Consider the following 9,540-nt stretch of genomic DNA (forward strand, 5'->3'; position numbering starts at 1 on the left):
AAAATGCGTGAACGGTAGCCGTTATTTCTACGGTGAAAGTTATTTCATGACAATCAGTGTTGTTTGCAGTATTATTTACGGAAATAAAAACAATGACAAACTTTCAAAATTTTTTGGGGTGACAAAATCGGGTCGAAAATGTGATAAAGTCGGATCAACATTGTAACAATTTTCAATTAAAGTCCGATTTGAGTTCACGAAATTCGTACACGATAAAATAAAATACATAGCCAAGAACATCACACATCGACTGGAACGTTCTCAACTTCTAAAGACAAATTCAAAAGCAGTAACTTACTTTTCTTACGACTTCCAACTCTTTGTATTCTCAGTTAATCGATTCTTCAATATACACCTCGCCCATCAACTTAAACGTTAAGTTTACTCGTTACGCATCATCTTCTCCTTCTGTCGCTGGAGCTTCTTCTTGAGAGCTTTTTTCTTCGCAGGTTCGTTCTCGGCGGTCTTGCTCACAACGTCTTCCTTCTCGGTGAGCGACCGCTCGATGTTTCAGGGCGACGACATGTACGGATTGATGCGACCATGGGCACGGTACGTACGGCGACGCAGGCATGGCGCCCAGTTGACTTGAATGTGGTCAACGACCAGTCGGTCCACATCCAGACCCCGGTAATCGGCATTGGCTTCGGCGTTCTTCAGCAATTGCAACAGGAACTCGGCGGACTTCTTTGGCCATCGTCCAATGGACGTGTTCCAGTGCTTGGCCTGGGCGCAACGGCCGATGCCACTGTTGTAGCGACGGAATGGGACGCACTCCTTTTTTTCGCACACGTTCTTCAGGAACTTCTGGGCACGGCGGAGAGGCATACGCTTGATGGCTAGCGCCGTTTCGCGAGTGTTCTGGAATGTAAACAATTGATAAGATACCAAGTAGTTTTACAAAAATTGGAGACAATATGCATATGAACAGTCCACTCTGCCGTCCTACGTCTGCGTCTAAACGCGACAAAAATGATCACCGTCGTGCGGGACTGCTTTGGACATTTTGATAAAAGAATTATAACGTAAATTACTATCAAACTTCCACTATCACCATTCAGGTGTATTGTTGATAGTTAGATGGCAACTTTCTGTTTCAAATTTTGCATTTATTTCGTTTAAATTTTTCAGAAAATTAAAAATCCAAAGTAGCCCCGTTGTTAAAAGAAACGGTATAGAGAAAACGATAAAGCTGAGATACTGAAACAATCTTTTAGAGCGAGGTGTATAATTAAAAACGCTTACCTTGAAATGCACCCGGAGGTTCGATCCGCGAGCTTTGCACGACTTGGCGGGATTATCTGGCTCCTTGGCGTAACGACCCATCTTGAATTATTGCCCTGTAAATTCCAAAACAGAACATTTTAGCGATTAGATACAACGTAAAAGCAAAACATTGAAAAAAAGGAGTGATCGATTTTGATTGAACCATTGAGAGCAATTTCGGGAAGATTGGAGCTGCCACATCGGAACAGCACCAGATTTTTTGTTGACATCGTCATCTCTGAAAGGATGCACTCGAAGCACCAGCATTGCAATATTTTGAACAATTATTTTTCCATCAAATTCACAGCGAATCGAACCGCTATTAGTTTTCATGATAGATACTACCACTTGACCTAATTTCAATGGCAACCAAAATTAATTTCACTCATTTTTCACCGTATTTTAGACAATTTTTCGGGAAGCAAAGTAAATGTGTTCCACCACGAACCTGACAAGATGCCGGAAAGAGAGCTTTCAAATCATTTGACAGACAAAAGAGCAATCCAAGTGACAGCGGTCTCGCTTCCGGTTTGGAGATGTCACGAAAATGTAGAGAAAATTCTCAATATCGTTACCAAAATCAAGCAAACTATGCACGGCAACCCACAACTATCCAAAAGTGGGATGTTTTTACTCAAGTCACTGACAATATTTTACACGATCATGTTAAATATTGTCGCGCTCTTCTTAAACGCTCAACTCTTCGCGGTGATAACGCGCAAGCAAAGATTGCGCAGCAGCGCGCCCATAAGCTTTTACACAGGGTGTGAGTCTGTGCTGTTTAATTTAATAAGCCGCCGAATGGGATTGCCATAGTTATGAATAGCCGCCGTGTGTAAAGTAAATGGGCGCGCTCCAGCGCAATTCAACGGAGGCTGATTCAGACAGGGGACTGAAGAGAAGGCTAATACGCCTACCCAGCATTCATTCAATATGGCGTACAATGTTTTTGTTTTAATTTCGTTTGATTCATGTTAACAAAACTTCGGAAGTATCGACGAGCTATATACTTTTCGACATAAAGAAGCCATACACACAAAAAACAAACATGGTTTTATAGAAAGTTTTGCACTTTCCACATGAAAAGTACTTGGTTTGCTTAAAAATAAAAATGAAACTAGCCTTCGTAAAAGTTATTTTTCTAAATGAAAGTTCAGTTTTTCTTGTTCCGAATGTGAAATTAAAAGTTTTTCCATTCAACTTAAAAATTGTAAAACTGTCAAATCAGTCACCAGTAAACCATTCTAGAGTGCTTTGAAAATAGGTCGTATGTGCAAAAGAGAGTTTTTCTTTGCAGCTATTCTCTTTCGATTATTACGAAACTATACAAAAGTTTACTTCGAATTTCTTGGCGGATATCTAAAGATAATAGCTTTGTCTATCATGCTGAAGTGGAAATGTAGCAAAGCATCCAAAACTAGCTGATATATTAGCAAAAGAGAGCGTGATCAAAGAGAATCTCTCGTTTGCACATACGACCTATTCTCAAAGCAATCTAGCATTGTGAAAAAAGTGTAATGCTACGTTTAGACAAGGCAAGTGAATTGAGCAAGTCGCTTGAATCGAACGCGAACTGAACGTGTAAACACCTCAATTCAATTCACTTGAACGAAAAGAAAGTTGAACATGTTCAACTTTTGGCAAGTCAATTGAATTCAACTGAGTTGTTCAATTCACTTGCCCTGTCAAAACGTAGCATAAAAGAAATATTTCCGTGCAGTGCCCTATAGAGGCACTATGGAATACATGAGATGGTCAAAAACAAAACCAAGTTCGGTTCAATGTTGGAGAAAGTACCAGTCTGTATACGCGTATACAGAGGGTCGTAGGTTAAAGGAAGGATTAAGCCCCAACGAAAGGAATTGCATTTTTCGAAAAGAATCTTTCACATGCTGTGCAAATGCACATTCTATTTTCGAAACATTGTAAAACCATCTTCTCAAATTATGAGTTGTTATATGTCGTTAGAATTAAAAATAATCCACTTATTTAAAAAAAAACTTCTAAACTTTTGTACAAAATTGATTTATGTTTTGCAAATTGATTAAAACTATTTTTGACTATTTAACAACGGAAAAGTCACAGTGTGCGCCAAACATTTTTGACAGCCAATTTTACTCTCTCGCCTGTCGCCTCTATCCCCACTATCGCAACGTAAATACAAGAACAAAACAAATTTCTTTTTCAACCGGACAAGTGAGGACTGGTGTGACAAAAGTGTCTTGTTTGGAGGAAAATTAGTGGTGTCGGAAACCAAATAACAGTGACTAATTGTGTTGTGTTATGTCCTGTTTTGTTTTTAGGCCAGGCTGGCCAGACAGTCTAGGTTTCGGTCTAGGCTATAATCGTCGCAAAAAATGCCAAATCATCAGAAAAGGCACTGCCCACCTAACGGAACCTGGAGGTAAGTCCTTATGTAAACGAAAACCTAAAATGGACCGATAGAACTTGAAGAATCACCACCGGTGCGGCATTATTGTGTACTCATGTTAGCCATCGCTAAAAAGCGCCCAATAACTCTGCTTCAACGAGAACAAAACTGCTTTTGCTTCGAAAGCATTGCATATCATAGCCTGTACTTATATAAGATTTTTCTGCTTTTTTTACAGATAATTTTATGTTTCGGGATTTGAAGCTGACGGAAAATTATGCTGCGGTCAAGGGTACGGTGTCTACATGCCTACGATGCGCACCACGATAAGAGGCTACAGTTTGCTACAGTACCTTGACGTACCTTTAGTGCTGCCTTAAAATTGCATTCTACCTCAACTAAAAATGCTGGAAAAAAGGATCTCGAAGAATAAAAAAATAAAAACTTCTATTCATTAGGATTTGATTCGATTTGAAAGAAAATGATGAAGGAAGGGGAAGGGACTTTTTGGGCTAATCAATGTTTAATTTCGGAATAAAAATAAATAGATCACTCTTATTTTTTACAGTGCCACAATTTGGATTTGACAGTTTTACAGTTTTGAATTGAAAACTTAAACTTTTAATTTCAGAGTGGTACGCAGCTTTTAAGCCATGGTGTGCGTAAAAGTTAGCGTACTTTTGTTTTAAACATACCCAACTCTCTACGAAAAAGAACCAACGCAACTTTTTATTTTAACCAACGGTTTTCTTAATTTTATTAATGATTTTTCTTTCTGTGTATAGAAAAGATATTTTAGTTACTAGATAAAGATTGTCGCTTCGGTTCCCTTTGTTCTGCTGTCCGAAACATGTGTGGTACATGTGGGGAATAAAGTGAGTCTGAAAAATGCATTTGCATTTGTTGGTTACATTGATGGATAAAGTGGAACGTATTTGTTATTTCATGATAAAAATAATGTAATAAACTAAAATATTTCAAAATGACATTAATAGACATTAATTCACATCGTCAATCGTAGTTGGCATTTGAAATGCCAGCATACTAAGAAGCTAATGAGAAGAAATTTGAAATTCAATCTCAGTAGGCTGACAGGAATTCTAGATGATTCGATCGGTGATCATTCAGTGTTATGTTTTTGAGGCGTGAACATGCGAATTATCCTTCGGTGTTCCGCACTTGTTTTCGTTGGTAAAAGGCAAATCGGAAGACGGATTTGCTTGGCTACGACAATGACGTAGTCGTTGCTCCCTACAAGGTAAGGAACGTCAGCAGTAGAAGAAAAGCTGAATGAGGCAAAAAAATATGGTAAGCCTCCGACGTGAAAAAAATGGCAAAAGAAATGATAAGCTATGATTGGTGAAGGGTAAAAACAAGGTAAACCCTAAACGAGATATGGCAAAAATAGTGGTAAGCCTCAGTTTGAAAAAATGTCAAAAATAATGGTAAGCCATGCAATATAAAAGTCCAAAAAAAAGAGGTAAGCCTAAGTTGGAAAAGAGAACGGAAAAAAAAGATGAGCCATGATATGCTAAGGGCAAATAGAAAAAGAGAGAGAACGCGAGAAAATAACATGGCAAAAAAATTAAGAAAAGTCATAAAAATTACATCGGATTAGGATTGGATATAGATTTGATTTGGATTGATTTGATTTGGATTGATTTGGAATGGATTTGGATTAGATTTGGATTGGATTTACATTAGATTTGGATTGATTTGGATTGATTTGGATTTGATTGGATTTGGATTGATTTGGATTGATTTGGATTGATTTGGATTGATTTGGATTGATTTGATTGGTTTGGATTGGATTTGATTGATTTGGATTGATTTGGATTGGATTTGATTGATTTGATTTGGATTGGTTTGGATTGATTTGGATTTGGATTGGTTTGGATTGATTTGGATTGATTTGGATTGGTTGATTTGGATTGGTTTGGATAGGATTTGGATTTGGATTGATTTGGATTTGATTGATTTGGATTGGTTTGATTTGGATTGGATTTGGTTTGGTTTGGTTTGATTTGGATTGGTTTCGTTTGGATTGATTTGGATTGATTTGGATTGGATTTGGATTGGTTTGAATTGGTTTGAATTGGTTGGATTGGATTTGGATTGGATTTGGATTGGATTTGGATTGGATTTGGATTGGATTTGGATTGGATTTGGATTGGATTTGGATTGGATTTGGATTTGGATTGGATTTGGATTGGATTGGATTTGAATTAGATTTGGATTGGATTTGGATTGGATCTAGATTGTATTTGGATTGGATTTGGATTGGATCTGGATTGGATTTGGATTGGATTTGGATTAGATATGGATTTGGATTGGATTTGGATTTGGATTGGATTGGATTGGATTTGGATTGGATTTGGATTGAATTTGGATTGGATTTGGATTGGATCTGGATTGGATTGGATTGGATTTGGATTAGATATGGATTTGGATTGGATTTGGATTTGGATTTGGATTGGATTGGATTGGATTTGGATTGGATTTGGATTGGATTTGGATTGGATCTGGATTGGATTTGGATTGGATTTGGATTAGATATGGATTTGGATTGGATTTGGATTGGATTGGATTGGATTTGGATTGAATTTGGATTGGATTTGGATTGGATTTTGATTGGATTTGGATTGGATTTAGATTGGATTTGAATAGGATTTGGATTTGGATTGGATTTGGATTGGATTTGGATTGAATTTGGATTGGATTTGGATTGGATTTGGATTAGATTCGGATTAGATTTGGATTGGATGTTGATTGTATTTGCATGGGATTTTGATTAGATTGGATTTGTGTAGAAGGTGGATGTGATTTGGGTTAGATTGGCTTAGTTAATGGCTTAGTAAATCAATAGTTTAACAGAATTATCTGAGCAGTTTAAGGACAGCGCCAATGCTTTAGAGCCACAGATAATAAATTCACATCTGTTATTGATATATAAACAACTGCGCCGGTATGAAATAAAGAATTCAATTAAATTCATGTTTTCGTATTAACAGCTCCAAAAAAAAAATCCTAACAAAAAAAAAGAAAGAGTAGAGACAGTGAATATTGTGGGGAATAAAGTGAGTCTGAAAAATGCATTTGCATTTGTTGGTTACATTGATGGATAAAGTGGAACGTATTTGTTATTTCATGATAAAAATAATGTAATAAACTAAAATATTTCAAAATGACATTAATAGACATTAATTCACATCGTCAATCGTAGTTGGCATTTGAAATGCCAGCATACTAAGAAGCTAATGAGAAGAAATTTGAAATTCAATCTCAGTAGGCTGACAGGAATTCTAGATGATTCGATCGGTGATCATTCAGTGTTATGTTTTTGAGGCGTGAACATGCGAATTATCCTTCGGTGTTCCGCACTTGTTTTCGTTGGTAAAAGGCAAATCGGAAGACGGATTTGCTTGGCTACGACACTCACTACACATTCAAAAGAAATACACTGGATCACTTTTTCTCGATATTTCACACTATCCAATTTAATCCAAACCCAATCCGAATTCAATCATCCAATCCAAATTCAATCCAAATCCCATCTAAATCCAATCCAAATCTAATCTAAATCTAAATCCTATCTGTCGTGACCCGATCGAGATGTCTAGTCTCGACCGTTCGCCGCAACAATACTCAGCAAACTGATTCGCACTTTGTTTTGACACGATCATTCCGAAATCTAAGGTAGCTCACTACACATTCAAAAGAAATACACTGGATCACTTTTTCTCGATATTTCATAGACCTGATCTTATCTACTACAGTTAGCAACAAATTTAGTCCCGGATTTGGTATTCAAATGGCTCCATTTGGTGGTTCTGAACAGCATCTCACTCCCAAATTTAACAAAACGAACAAAACTTATGGACAGTTTGGAAGAAAAACAAAAACAAACCATCAATGCTGTCAGTTATGCGTGCACGGTAAAAATAATGCGGAATCCGATAACTGACAGCATCTGGTTAGTGTCTTTTCAGTTGTATACCTAGGACTCCTACACACCGATTTAGAATTAAGCGCAACACCGAAAAATTCCGAGTGTCAGGTCCCGGTTATTAGTTCGTGGTACAAGTACCATGGTACAAGAATCTTGAAATAATTTATTTTTATTTTTATTTATTCAGACTAAGGCCGAAGTGGCCTGTGCGGTATATAAGAGTCTTCTCCATTCGGCTCGGTCCATGGCTACACGTCGCCAACCACGCAGTCTACGGAGGGTCCGCAAGTCATCTTCCACCTGATCGATCCACCTTGCCCGCTGCGCACCTCGCCTTCTTGTGCCCGTCGGATCGTTGTCGAGAACCATTTTCACCGGGTTACTGTTCGACATTCTGGCTACGTGGCCGGCCCATCGCAGTCGTCCGATTTTCGCGGTGTGAGCGATGGATGGTTCTCCCAACAGCCGATGCAATTCGTGGTTCATTCGCCTCCTCCACGTACCGTCCGCCATCTGCACCCCACCATAGATGGTACGCAGCACTTTCCTTTTGAAAACTCCAAGTGCGCGTTGGTCCTCCACGAGCATCGTCCAGGTCTCGTGTCCGTAGAGGACTACCGGTCTAATTAGCGTTTTGTAGATTGTCAGTTTGGTACGGCGGCGAACTCTATTCGATCGGAGCGTCTTGCGGAGTCCAAAGTACGTACGATTTCCAGCCACTATGCGTCTCCGAATTTCTCTGCTGGTGTCATTTTCGGCAGTCACCAGTGAACCCAAGTACACAAATTCTTCTACCACCTCGATTTCGTCACCACCGATGCAAACTCGCGGTGGGTGGCTCACATTGTCTTCTCTTGAACCTCTGCCTATCATGTACTTCGTCTTCGACGTGTTGATGACTAGTCCGATCCGCTTAGCTTCCCTCTTCAGTCTGATGTAGGCTTCCTCCATCTTCTCAAAGTTACGTGCCATAATATCTATGTCGTCGGCGAAGCAAAATAGCTGGACGGACTTATTGAAAATTGTACCACTCGTGTCAATCCCTGCTCTTCGTATCACCCCTTCCAATGCGATGTTAAATAGCAGACACGAAAGACCATCACCTTGCCGTAACCATCTGCGGGTTTCGAAGGGACTCGAGAATGCCCCTGAAACTCGAACTACGCACATCACCCGATCCATCGTCGCTTTGATCAACCGTGTCAGTTTATCCGGAAATCCGTGTTCGTGCATTAGCTGCCATAGCTGGTCCCGATCGATTGTATCATATGCGGCTTTGAAGTCGATGAATAGATGATGTATGGGCACGTTGTATTCGCGGCATTTCTGCAGTACTTGGCGAATGGCGAACACCTGGTCCGTGATGGAGCGTTCGCCCATAAAACCCGCCTGGTACTGCCCCACGAACTCTTGCAGTTGGTGCTAGTCGACGGCATAGAATTTGGAAGAGTACCTTGTGGGCGGCGTTCACCAATGTGATTGCGCGGTGGTTGCTACAATCCAGTTTATCGCCCTTTTGTAGATGGGAGACACACGACACCTTCCGTCCACTCCTGCGGCAGAACTTCCTCCTCCCAAATCTTGGTAATGACCCAGTGCAGCGCTCTAGCCAGTGCCTCACCACCGTGTTTAAATAGCTCTACTGGTAGTTGGTCAACCCCAGGGGCTTTGTTGTTCTTCAGCCGGCCAATCTCCTCCTGGATTTCATGGAGATCCGGAGCCGGTAGAATTATGTCCTGCGCGCGTTCCCCCAGGTCCATTACCATAACGCCATCTTCGTCTGCCACATCGCCATTCAGGTGTTCTTCGTAGTGCTGCCGCCACCTTTGGATCACCTAACGCTCGTTCGTAAGAAGGTTCCCGTTTATGTCCTTACACATATCAGGCTGTGGCACGTGGCCCTTGCGTGAACGGTTTAACTTCTCATAGAACTTTCGTGTGTTATTAGCGCGGT

At 40.0% G+C, this 9,540-nt stretch overlaps 1 long non-coding RNA gene and 1 pseudogene across 1 annotated transcript; one reads left to right on the forward strand and one right to left on the reverse strand.

Annotated features, from left to right (window-relative positions):
• Positions 1-294: 294 nt before the first annotated feature.
• LOC134203726 (large ribosomal subunit protein uL22-like) lies at positions 295-1,761 on the reverse strand (annotated as a pseudogene).
• Positions 1,762-3,378: 1,617 nt separating this feature from the next.
• On the forward strand, positions 3,379-4,087 carry LOC134203730 (uncharacterized). Its single transcript, XR_009977684.1, has 2 exons — positions 3,379-3,670; positions 3,876-4,087. It is a non-coding gene; the product is annotated as an uncharacterized LOC134203730 (long non-coding RNA).
• The last annotated feature ends 5,453 nt before the right edge of the window (positions 4,088-9,540 follow it).

The sequence above is a fragment of the Armigeres subalbatus genome, unplaced genomic scaffold, assembly GCF_024139115.2.
Source record: "Armigeres subalbatus isolate Guangzhou_Male unplaced genomic scaffold, GZ_Asu_2 Contig2073, whole genome shotgun sequence".
Taxonomy (NCBI): domain Eukaryota; kingdom Metazoa; phylum Arthropoda; class Insecta; order Diptera; family Culicidae; genus Armigeres; species Armigeres subalbatus.